Source organism: Eriocheir sinensis, chromosome 31 (genome assembly GCF_024679095.1).
Source record: "Eriocheir sinensis breed Jianghai 21 chromosome 31, ASM2467909v1, whole genome shotgun sequence".
In the NCBI taxonomy this organism is placed as follows: Eukaryota; Metazoa; Arthropoda; class Malacostraca; order Decapoda; family Varunidae; genus Eriocheir; species Eriocheir sinensis.
The window spans coordinates 9,703,564-9,714,718 of record NC_066539.1 but is presented as its reverse complement, the minus strand read 5'-3'; the positions used below and the strand labels follow the sequence as shown (position 1 = coordinate 9,714,718).

Here is an 11,155-nt window from a genome sequence, read left to right as displayed (position 1 = left end):
AGGGAGGCGTCTGGTTGGTGCTGGGCTGGGCTGGCTGGCTGGCGTGGCTGCTGGCGGGATGGGTGTGCCGCGGCGTGCCTCAGACAGTCACACTCAGTCAGTTGTTCACGGGAGGCTGAGGGGAGCAGACCGCCTCCTCCAGCCTGGCCAAGCGCGGTGAAAGAAATTGACACTTGACCGTTTATCCGCAGTGCTTGTCGACGAGGAACACCGACACTCACGCTCTCTTAATTTGCTCTAGACGTCATGTAGATAAGCAGATAAGCAAGACGCTGAGATAAAAGGAAGAAAAAGTGTGTAGGAAGACAGGTGGGCTCGTGTGAGCTTATTTATTTATTACCAGTGCTGCGCCGCCCCGTGTGGAGTTTGAAGGCTACACACACACACACACACACACACACACACACACACACACACACACACCTGGAATCACACACGGCCTTGACAGTAGAAACACAAAGGCAAGATAACACTGATAAAGAGCTCGAGAAAGGAGGAAGAGGTGGATAAGAAAGCGGAAGAAGATAGAGACAAATAACAGGCATGGACTTTTTGGTGCTCTCTAAATTCATTCAGTGTCTTCGCTCAGCGCCTCCCCCGACCCCCGCTGAGTTTCGTAACCCTGCCACGCGCGCGATGTGTTAAAAAGGGACATTACGTAGAGGTTTTGTGTCTGTGCTTCGCTTTAGTGCTTCCGCCACCGCCGCCGTTGGGCTTCCCCGGGGCTGGCTGACTTGCGGCGTGGTGCGAACGTGTAAATTAATAAAGAGTCTCGCGGCGCCACGGCCTCGGGAAGCTCAACCATTGGAAAACTTTTAAGTGGAGTGCCGTGAAGTGGACGCTTGGCACGGGCGGCTTAATGTGTGTGTCTGTGTGTGTGTGTGTGTGTGTGTGTGTGTGTGTGTGTGAGGGGGGTTGGATGAGAAATGCCTGCCATACTGTTAGCGACGTAAGAGATGGATGATTGCCAAGTCCCTTCAGACGTGTTGCTCTTGTTTGTTGAGACGTGTAGCGGAAATTTAACGAGGGGAAGATGAGGAGGAGGAGGACAAAAACACGTTCATTCATCTTCGTTCCCTCTAAGACTGCCAGACGGTACGCGAGCAGGTGTGTGTGTGTGTGTGTGTGTGTGTGTGTGTGTGTGTGTGTGTGTGTGTTTGACGTGTAACGAGATAAGATAGAAAAACAATCTTGAAAGCATGATAAAGGGAAATCGTTGTCTAATTGAGAAAATATTTTGATAACGAGTGGTCGGTTCTTATCGCTTTCGTACACCGTGTTAGAAATATATATGTACCTGCTATGGGAAGATAAACAAGCGTGAGGGTGTTGTTGTGTTTCCCGAGAGAATGAGTGAGTGTTCTGCAGCATCATTCCTCTCTCACCTACCTGTATCCACCTGTCTGTCCACCTGGCTGCTGCAACGTTAAAGGGAAGTATGATATTATGTTGTATTACGTGTTATCTCGCTTCCTTCCTGACGTGATCTCTTAATTAAGGAATGTTAGTAATGTTTTTTTTTTTATTACATTACCTCGTGACATTTGAATTGAATTAGTCTTTATGTGGGTGGGTGTTTATTATTATTATTATTATTATTATTATTATTATTATTATTATTATTATTATTATTATTATTGTTGTTGTTGTTGTTGTTGTTTGTTCGTGGGGTGGAGGTGGAAGGTTAAATATCGAAGTGGTTTTGTTGGTGATGATAGCAGAAGCGATGATGGTAATATTACAGTTAATATTAATGATGACGCTACAAGTGTTGGTGATAATGATGGTGGTAGTTATAGTAGTTTTGAAGATGGTGGTGAGAATATTGGTAGTAGTAGTAGTAATAGAGATGATCGTGACCCCTTCCCTTACCTCACGTCCATTCTTCTAAATAAGGAAGCGGCTATAAATTATAATAAAAATGAATAGACGCGTAAACCAGAGTAAATTAATGGAGGAGACGTTGTGGATCCTCTTCCTCTGGTGTTAGAGAGTGCGAGAGGAGAGACACGAAGAGAAACACTAAAATTGATATTCTCAGACGCTCCAGATTCTCACATCAACAATTTCCAAAGGCCGCAAAAGAGACTAATCGCGTTCTCATAACCTTTTTTCACATTCATGGTACAGGGGCATTGTCAGACTACCACTAGGGTCATTAAACTACCCCTGGAAATGCCCACAACTCCTACGAAAGCCTTGACAAATATGTGTAGTTGAATTTTTTTTTTTTACGAATATGTCCCTAACTGACTTAACCGTTCCCTCTTCCTCTCTTCGGGCCGCTGGAGAGGATAACGAACTCCCCCAATCATGTTGCTTAAGCGAGACAAGATGAGACAAGGCGAGGCGAGACGGGACACTTATCTCCCTTATCTTCATGGCTGCCTCATCTTTCTCTCCCTTATTTCCTCTTCCGCTTACCCTTATGATTTTCCTTTTTCCGATTTTTTCCTCTTTTCTTCGTTTATTTTTCTTATTTTCCACGTCTTTTACTTTTCTTTCACTTGTTCCTTTTTCTGGTTACTCTTATGATTTTTTTTTCTTTCCTTTCTTCCTCTTTCCTTTGTTTGTTTCTCTCCTTATTCGCGTCTTTTATTTTTTTTATCTGGTTTTCCCTCTCTTTCTCCTCTTTCTCTTATTCCTGTCTTCGTCTCCACCCCACATTCACTGATCATGTATTTTCCACCTCTTTCTTCTTCCCTTTATTTCTTCTCTTTTTCTCGTATCCTTACAAATCTCCTGCTCATTTTTCATCCTTTTCCTTTCTCTCATTCTTATCCCACACGTGTCCTCTCTCTTTTTTTATTCCTTTCCTCTTGTCCATATGCCACATTCTCATTTGACCTTTCTTGCTTTAATTATTTTCCCCTTTTCTTTTTCTGTGTTCTATCCATACGGCGCATCCTCTTTATCTACTTATGTTAATTTTTGCACTTTTTATTTCTTATTTCTCTTATCTTTCCTTTCTTTTATTTTCTTTTTATTTGCTTTTTATTTATGCTTCTCATTTCTTTTTCTTTCTTTCTCTCCTTTTCTCTTCTAATCTTCCTTTCCTTTTTCTTTCCATTTCTCTTTTCTTTCCTTTGTTTTCTTTTCCTTTCCTTTTCTTTCCTTTACTAATTCCTTCCTTTCCTTCTCTTTCTCACATCGATTCTCCGTCTCTCTCTCTTCCCTTCTTCCATTAATACGTCACATTCACTTCGCTTGCCTATTTTTCCTCCTTCTCTCTCTCCTACTCTCTCCATTCCTCCTTCCTCTTTCCTCTCCCTATCTCCCACGCGTCACGGCCTCGAATCACGCCCCTCACTCACGCCCCCCACTCACGCCCTTCACTTTATGCCCCCATCACTTACTCCCACCTCCAGCTGTCACCATTACTGTTAGCATTCCTCTGCATCTACTTATCCACCCACGCACTCACTCCCACTCACTCCCACTCGTACCCTCACCCCTCCGGTTATTCACTCGTCATCACTACAATTGCTACAAGCTCTACTTATTTTGCTGACTTAATTAACTAACATTACCTGCATGATTTTTTATTTTTTTTTAACATTTTTCCACTCACGAACGCACATACTATAACTGTTGCATCATCATCATCATCATCATCATCATCGTTTTCTCCTTTAGGCTGTTTTCATTCTTATTTCCGTCATCCTTATTTCCTAACTCGACTTCACTCACTCATCAGTCATATTCATACATTCATCATACTCATTCATCTCTTTCATCACCACCACTACCACCACCTCGCAACATCACCACCACCATCACCAGCATCACCACTCTCACCTCCATTTCCCTCCTCGCCCCTAATATCACCATTCACAACATTCTTCCTTCTCTACCCACTTCCTCATTTACTCCTCTATCACCATTGCCACCTCCACAGCTGCCTCGCTCTCCCCACCCTCCTTGTTATTAGCCTTACTCCAGGATAGTGGATATTTTTTTATTTTATCAAGGCTGTTTTTTTGTACCGTACCTTATTTTTTTGGCCTTGAGCTGCCTCCTTTACTGTAATGAAAAATAACACCCTTCCTTCCATTATTCCTTCCTTACCGAAAAATACCACCCTTTTTTTCTTCCTTCCTTCCATCCTTCCTTCCTTCCTTAACGAAAAATAACACCCTTCCTTACTTCCTTCCTTCCTTCCTTCCTTCCTTCCTTCTTTCTTCCCTTTCTTCCTTTCTTAATTTTTCTTCCTTCTTTCCTTTCTCTATATTTCTTCCTTTCTTCCTCTCTTCCTTCCTTCTTTTCTTCCTTCTTTCCTTCCTACTTTCCTTCCTTCCCTCCTTCCTTCCTTTCTTCCTTCCTTTCTCAATTATCCTTCCTTCTTTCCTTTCTTTATTTTTCTTCTTTCATTTCTTCATTTTCCATCCTTCCTGACTCCCATTTTCCGTCTGGTCTTTTCTGTCCTTCGTATATCCTTGTTTATCCTTACTTCCTCCACTTACACACCCACCACCACCACCACCACCACTCCAGGCCACACTATTAAGAGGAACAGGACCACTGGGGGCCTTTACCTCACCTTAACTCCCTGATTCACTACCTGACTCACTGGCTCCTACTCGTCATGTCATTTCGTGCTTCAGGGACCTTGATATGCAGGCCCCCAGTCCGTCAAATCGTCCGTTGTTGCTTTAGTTGCCCGTCGTAATGAGATAGAGGCAGTGGGGGGGGGGGGGTAGTAGGGGGGTAAGTTGATGTGTAGTGGAGTTTGGTGGAGTTCGATGGAGTAAGATGAAGTGTAGTGGAGTTTGGTGGAGTTAGATGAAGTGTAGTGGAGTTTGGAGGAGTAAGATGAAGTGTAGTGGAGTAGGGTGGCATAGGAGTAAGGGTATTGAAGTGGAAGTGGGAGTGAGATTGGTGGGGTGGAGTAGGATGGGGTAGGGTGAAGTGTAGTGGAGTAAGGTGGGATATGAATGAAGTGGAGTGGACTTGAGTACGGTAGGGTTAAGAGGAGTGGAGTAGGATGGGGTATGGTGAAGTGGAGTGGAGTAAGGTGGGAGAGAAAGAAGTGGAGGGAAGCAGAGTGGAATATGAGGAAATCAATAAAAGGAGAGAGTAGGATTAGGTAAGGTGGATTAAAATGAGGTATGTGGTTGACAGGGATGAGGTGAGGTGGAATTGGATCTGGTTGGGTAGGGTAGGGGTAAGGTAGGATAGAAGGTATGGTAAGGTAAGGAAAGGCAGGTTGGAAGAAGGTATGGTTTGGTAAGGTAAGGTTAGATAGGATAGAAGAAGGTATGGTAAGGTTAGGTAAGGTAAGGTAAAGTAAGGTATGGTAAGGTAAGGCAAGATTTAACATTTAATCGAAGCAATGAAAAAGAACAATGACAATAACAGTAACATAAACGCGAACAGTCTGGAGAAGTGATACATAACTTTGGGAACCGTCGTAATAAAGGCAGTCCCGTAATTAAATTTGTTCTGATCTGCTGTGAAAAGTTGAGTGAGTTGAAGGGGGAAAGAGGAAAAGGGGGAGGGGGGGAGGGGGATGGATAGGATAGGGGGTGCTCGTGTCACTCCCATATCCTTCTCTTTCTCTCCCATTCCTTAGATCTTCGTGTTGTTTTTGTCGTCTTTTGCTACTTAAGTGAATGGATGAAGGAAGGAAGGAAGGGAGGAAGGAAGGAAGAAAGCAATCAATCAAGGGAGGAAGTTAATTAGACTTATGCAATATCTGGTGTCAATTGGAGGAGGAGGAGGAGGAGAAAAGAAGGAGGAGGAGAAAAGAAGGAGGAGGCGAAAAGGAGGAGAATAAAAACGAGGACAAGTAAGAGGAGAAAACAAAAAAAAAAGTATAGAAAAAGAAAGGGAGGAAAGAAGAAAGGGAGAGAGAAATCGAAAGAAGTTAAAGGAAGAGTTAAAAAAAAAAGAAGATCCACAAAGAAAGGTTGTAAACTATAGGATGGAAGAAGCAAAAACGTGCAAGAAGAGCTATAAAAGTGAAGGACGCCACAGACTTTTTCCATCGACGAGAGAAGACAGGAGGGAATACGAAGGGAAAGTAGAAGGAGGAGGAGAAGGTCAGAAAGAGTGATAGGAGGGAATACAAAGTTAGGAAGGAAGAAGGATGGGGGTATGGTGAAGTGTAGTGGAGTAAGGTGGGAGAGGAAGAAGTGGAGGGAAGCAGAGTGGAATACGTAGAAATCTATTAAAGGAGACGGTAGGATTAGGTAAGGTGGATTAGAATGAGGTATGTGGTTGAAAGGAACAGTAGAAGGTGGAGCAGCTCAAATGAAAGATTGGAAAATAGGAATGGATACAAAGATGGAAAGATAGGAAGGATACAAAGATAGGAAGATAGGAAGATAGAAAGAAAGATAAAGGAAAAGTAGAAGGAGGAGCAGGTCATAGAGAAAGGTAGAAAGGGAGGGAGAGAAAAGGGGAAAAAGAAACAGCTAAAGGGGTGTAATTATAGTAAAGAACAGAGGAGACATTATATATTAACAAGGATAAGTTAGGAAATAAAACAGATGCAAATGAGAATGTAGAGAAAATAGAGGAAGGAAAGTAGGAACCAAAAAAAAAACATGGTACGGGAGGAGGAGGAGGGAAAGAGGATGAGAGAAGAAAAAAAATGAGAAGAGAAACGATGATCTGAATATTGACAAAAAAAAAAGAGTAATGTTAGTAGTTATTGGAGTAGGAGGAGGAACAAATGAACGAATATACGAGTAAAGGAGGAAAGAAAGAAAGGAAAAGAAAAGAATGGAAAAGCAGAGACGTATCGAATCCAATGAAAAGACAGAAGGGAACAACAAGAGGATAAAGTTTTAAAGGTCAAGGAGAGAATGGAAATAAAGCAGGAAGGAAGGAGAATAAAAATAACTTGCAAGGAAAGTAAAACACAGGGATAAAGAAGATCAGAGACATAATTATGATGTGTAACCCAAAGGAAAAAAGAGGTAATGAAAAACTTGTAAGAGAAAATTATGAGACAGGAAGAAAGGGAAGAAAGAAAATTAGGAGGGAAAGAAATCATGCAAGGAAAGTGAGATTATAAATTTGAAGAACAGCGGACATATGTTTTACTTTATGACAAGAAAGATATTAAATACGAGAAATAAATCAAGAAAGGATATTAAGGGAGGTAAATAGAAGGATAAAGAAGTAATTTCAGAAAAGTTAAAGGAGAATAGTATTTGAAAGCGGAGACTTCTCATATTGAAAGAGCACGAAAAAGAAAAGTATGGGATAAGAAGGAAGAAAGAGAAGAAAGATTGGAGAAAAGAAAATCATGGATGGGAAAAATATTGAAGAAGAGCGAATAAAGAAGCAAACAAACACACACACAAAAAAAAAGATAAAAGCGTAAATTTGGTTCAGGAAGGAAAAATGGAAGAAAAAAAAGGGGAAGGGATAAGAAGGAAGAAAAAGAAGAAAGATAGGAGGGAAGAAAATCATGGAAGGGAAATAAGAAGAAAATACTGAAGAAAAGCGAATAAAGAAGCAAAAAAAAAGATAAAAGCATTAATTTGGTTCAGGAAAGAAAAATGGAAGAAAGAACAGTTAGAAAAGTTATACTACTGAAAGACTATAAAAAGACTGGACACATGCCATATTTAATGAGGATGGAGGGGACGGATAAAAAAAGAAGTGGGATGAAATGAGAAGACGGGGGAAGAGGAAGACAGGAGGAGGAGGGAAAAAGTGCAAACTCAGATAATAGAGAAAATAAAACTCGAGGGTACGTCGCCATAATTGATGAACTGTGAAATGCCTGAACTAGAAAAAAAATGAGGAGGAAAAAAAGGAAAACGATACAGTGAAAAGATGAAAATATGGTCAGAAAAAATAAGGAAGGAGGAAAATACGAAAAAAATGAATATACGGACAAAAAAAAAGTCGTATAATTGTTGAACTGTGAATTAACTTAGCAAAAAAAAAATGTTGAAGAAAAACCGATACAGTGAAAAGATGAAAATATGGTCAGAAAAAATTAAGGAAGGAGGAAAATACGAAAAAAATGAATATACGGACAAAAAAAAGTCGTATAATTGTTGAACTGTGAAATACCTTAGCAAAAAAAAAAATGTTGAAGAAAAACCGATATAGTGAAAAGATGAAAATATGGTCAGAAAAAATTAAGGAAGGAGGAAAATACGAAAAAAATGAATATACGGACAAAGAAAGTCGTATAATTGATGAACTGTGAACTACCTTAGCAAAAAAAATAAATGTTGAAGAAAAACCGATATAGTGAAAAGATGAAAATATGGTCAGAAAAAATCAAGGAAGTAGGAAAATAGGAAAAAATGAATATACGGACAAAAAAAGTCGCATAATTGTTCAACTGTGAAATACCTGCGCAAAAAAAAAATGTTGAAGAAAAACCGATATAGTGAAAAGATGAAAATATGGTCAGAAAAAAATAAGGAAGGAGGAAAATACGAAAAAAAATAATATACGGAGAAAAAAAAGTCGTATAATTGTTGAACTGTGAAATACCTGCGCAAAAAAAAAATGAGGAAGAGAAAAAGAACAATCCAGATAATAGATAATATGTTAAAAAAATAGAGAAAGAAATGGAGAAAAAAATGGTGTTAGTGTCAAGGAAAATAAAACATGAAAAAAATACAAGAAAGAGAAGAAGAGAAGAGAGAAAAAAAGTCGCATAATAATTGTTCATCTGTGAAATACATGAGCTAAAAAAATATTAGGAAGAAAAAAAGATGATTGTTAAAAGAAAAGAAAATAATCAAGAAAGGAAAAACTGGAGAAAAAAAAAGTAAGGAGATAAGAAAAAACAAGAAAGGAATAAACGGAGAAAATAAGTCGAATAATTTGTTGAACGTGAAAAAAAAAAATTGTATTAGGAAGATATTAAAAAAAGAAAGGAAAAAATGTTGAAAAAAAATGTTAGTGTTAGCGAAAAAAAAGAAAGGAAGAAATTAAGCAAAAAAATGTCAATCAGTGAAATTTAGATAAGAAAAAAGAAAGGAAGTAATGAAGAGAAAAGTCAACGAATGAGCTCCAGGGAAATTAATCGTAATGAAAGGAAATAAAGTAGAGGAAGAAAAAACCCTTATAGAGGAGAGTCAGTCAGCATCGATTAAAATGATTAGGGTTGCGGAAAATGACAATGGTGGAAGCGAAGTTACAGATGAAAGGAGGAGGAGGAGGAGGAGGAAGAAGAAGAGGAGGAGGAGGAGGAGGAGGGTTCTGCCGCTAGGATATCCGGAGACAATAGGCGTAGGATGAAGGCAAAGAAAGGAAAGAGGAAGGAAGGAAGAAAGGACGGTAGAAATAATATAAATTGAAAGAGTAAGGAAGGACAATAAGGGAAAGAAAATGGAAATAACTAAGGATGGAAAGAAGAGGGAAAGAAAACGAAGAGAGGAATGGAGAAAACAAAGAAGGAATGATGAATAGAAAGGAGGAAGGAAGGGAAGAAGGGAGGGAGGTAGGGATGAAGGAAGAAAAGAAAGGAGAAAGAAAAAAACAAAGGGATAAAAGGAGGGAGAGAGGAAGGAAGAAAGAAAGGAGGAAGGCCATGTAGAGAAGGAAGAAAGGAAGTGAAGACAGGAATAAAGAAAGAAAAAAATGATGGGAGAAAGAAAGAAGGATAGACTAAAATAAGAAAACAAAATACTGAAAAAAAAGGCAGAGATGAGGGAAATAACTCGAAAGTCAAACAGCAAAAAAGAAAGAAAAACATAAACAAATGTACCCCCAAAAAATAACAATCGTAAAAAAAAATATCGAGAAAACTTGTGAAAAAAAAAAAATCAGGGACACACTTCTCTAATTTCGGTGAGTTGTCGTGCTAACAATAAAAATAAGATAATTAAAACGCGCACTTGAATGAAGAGGAAAAGAATCTCATTAGAGTGATGACAGAAACTCTGAACTCTATTGAGGGAGAAATTTTAAAGGGAAGTCGCAGTCTAAATTGAGGAGTGAGGTGGGTGGTGAGAGGGAGGAAAAGGGAAAGGACGAAGAGGTAATGAAATTTAAGTAGTGGGGGAAAGGAAACGGATAAAAAAAAACTAGTTGGAGAGAAAAACTGTTAGGATTTTGGAGAATTTAGAAAAGAGAAGGATAAAGGAGAATGGAGACGAGAAAGAAGAAAAAGAAGGAAAAAAGTTATAATGGAGTAAATAAAATAAAAACTGGAGGTAAAGGAAATAGATTTAGAGAAGGAAGGAAAGGAAAAAAAGAAGGAAGGTATAGGAAAATGAAGCGGAAATGAAGAAAGAGAAGGAAGTGAAATCATAGCGAAGAGACAAAGGATAAATACTGAGGATGAGAGAAAAGGAAAATGAAAAGGTAAAAGAAACGCGTGGGAAGGAAAGAAGGAAGGAAATAAAAAATGAAAGAAAGGAAGAGAAGAAGGAATATAGTGAAGTGAAAACGAGAAATAACGAACGAGCGTAGAATGAAGCAAAACAAAAATGTAAGATGAGGGAAACAGATAAGAAGAGAGGAGGGGGAGTACGAAAAAGAGTAGGAGGAAGAGGAGGAGTTGAATAATAGCTAGGCCTGCCAGGATAGAGATGCTTAACTTGCGCTGAATAGAATTAGGAACACGCTCGCTCTCCCGGCCTGAAAAGAAGAATCTAGTACTGCGCTGAAAGGGATTGGAGGACAGGGAATAAGAGATGAACCTTCTCTGCTTGGCCCGGGAAAAAGAAAGAAAAAAGAAAAAGAGAGAGAGAGAGAGAGAGAGAGAGAGAGAGAGAGAGAGAGAGAGAGAGAGAGAGAGAGAGAGAGAGAGAGAGAGAGAGAGAGAGAGAGAGAGAGAGAGAGAGAGAGAGATTTTCCCCTTTGAGCCCATAGACAAGCCACGTATCTCATGTTTTCCTCATTTTTTGTGTGTAAGCGAGAGAGAGAGAGAGAGAGAGAGAGAGAGAGAGAGAGAGAGAGAGAGAGAGAGAGAGAGAGAGAGAGAGAGAGAGAGAGAGAGAGAGAGAGAGAGAGAGAGAGAGAGAGATTTTTCCCTTTGAGCCCATAGACAAGCCACGTATCTCGTTTTCCTCGTTTTTTTGTGTGTAAGCGTAAGCGTGTAAGCGAGAGAGAGAGAGAGAGAGAGAGAGAGAGAGAGAGAGAGAGAGAGAGAGAGAGAGAGAGACGAACATCTACTGGGACACACAATATCGCATTTTTTTCTCCATTTTTGTGTATATGAGAGAGAGAG

General features: G+C 39.7%; 1 long non-coding RNA gene across 1 annotated transcript; it reads left to right on the top strand.

Moving 5' to 3' along the window:
- The first annotated feature begins 8,186 nt into the window (after positions 1-8,186).
- Positions 8,187-10,937, top strand: LOC127005897 (uncharacterized). The gene is made up of 2 exons (XR_007758971.1): positions 8,187-8,294; positions 8,440-10,937. It is a non-coding gene; the product is annotated as an uncharacterized LOC127005897 (long non-coding RNA).
- Positions 10,938-11,155: the final 218 nt, after the last annotated feature.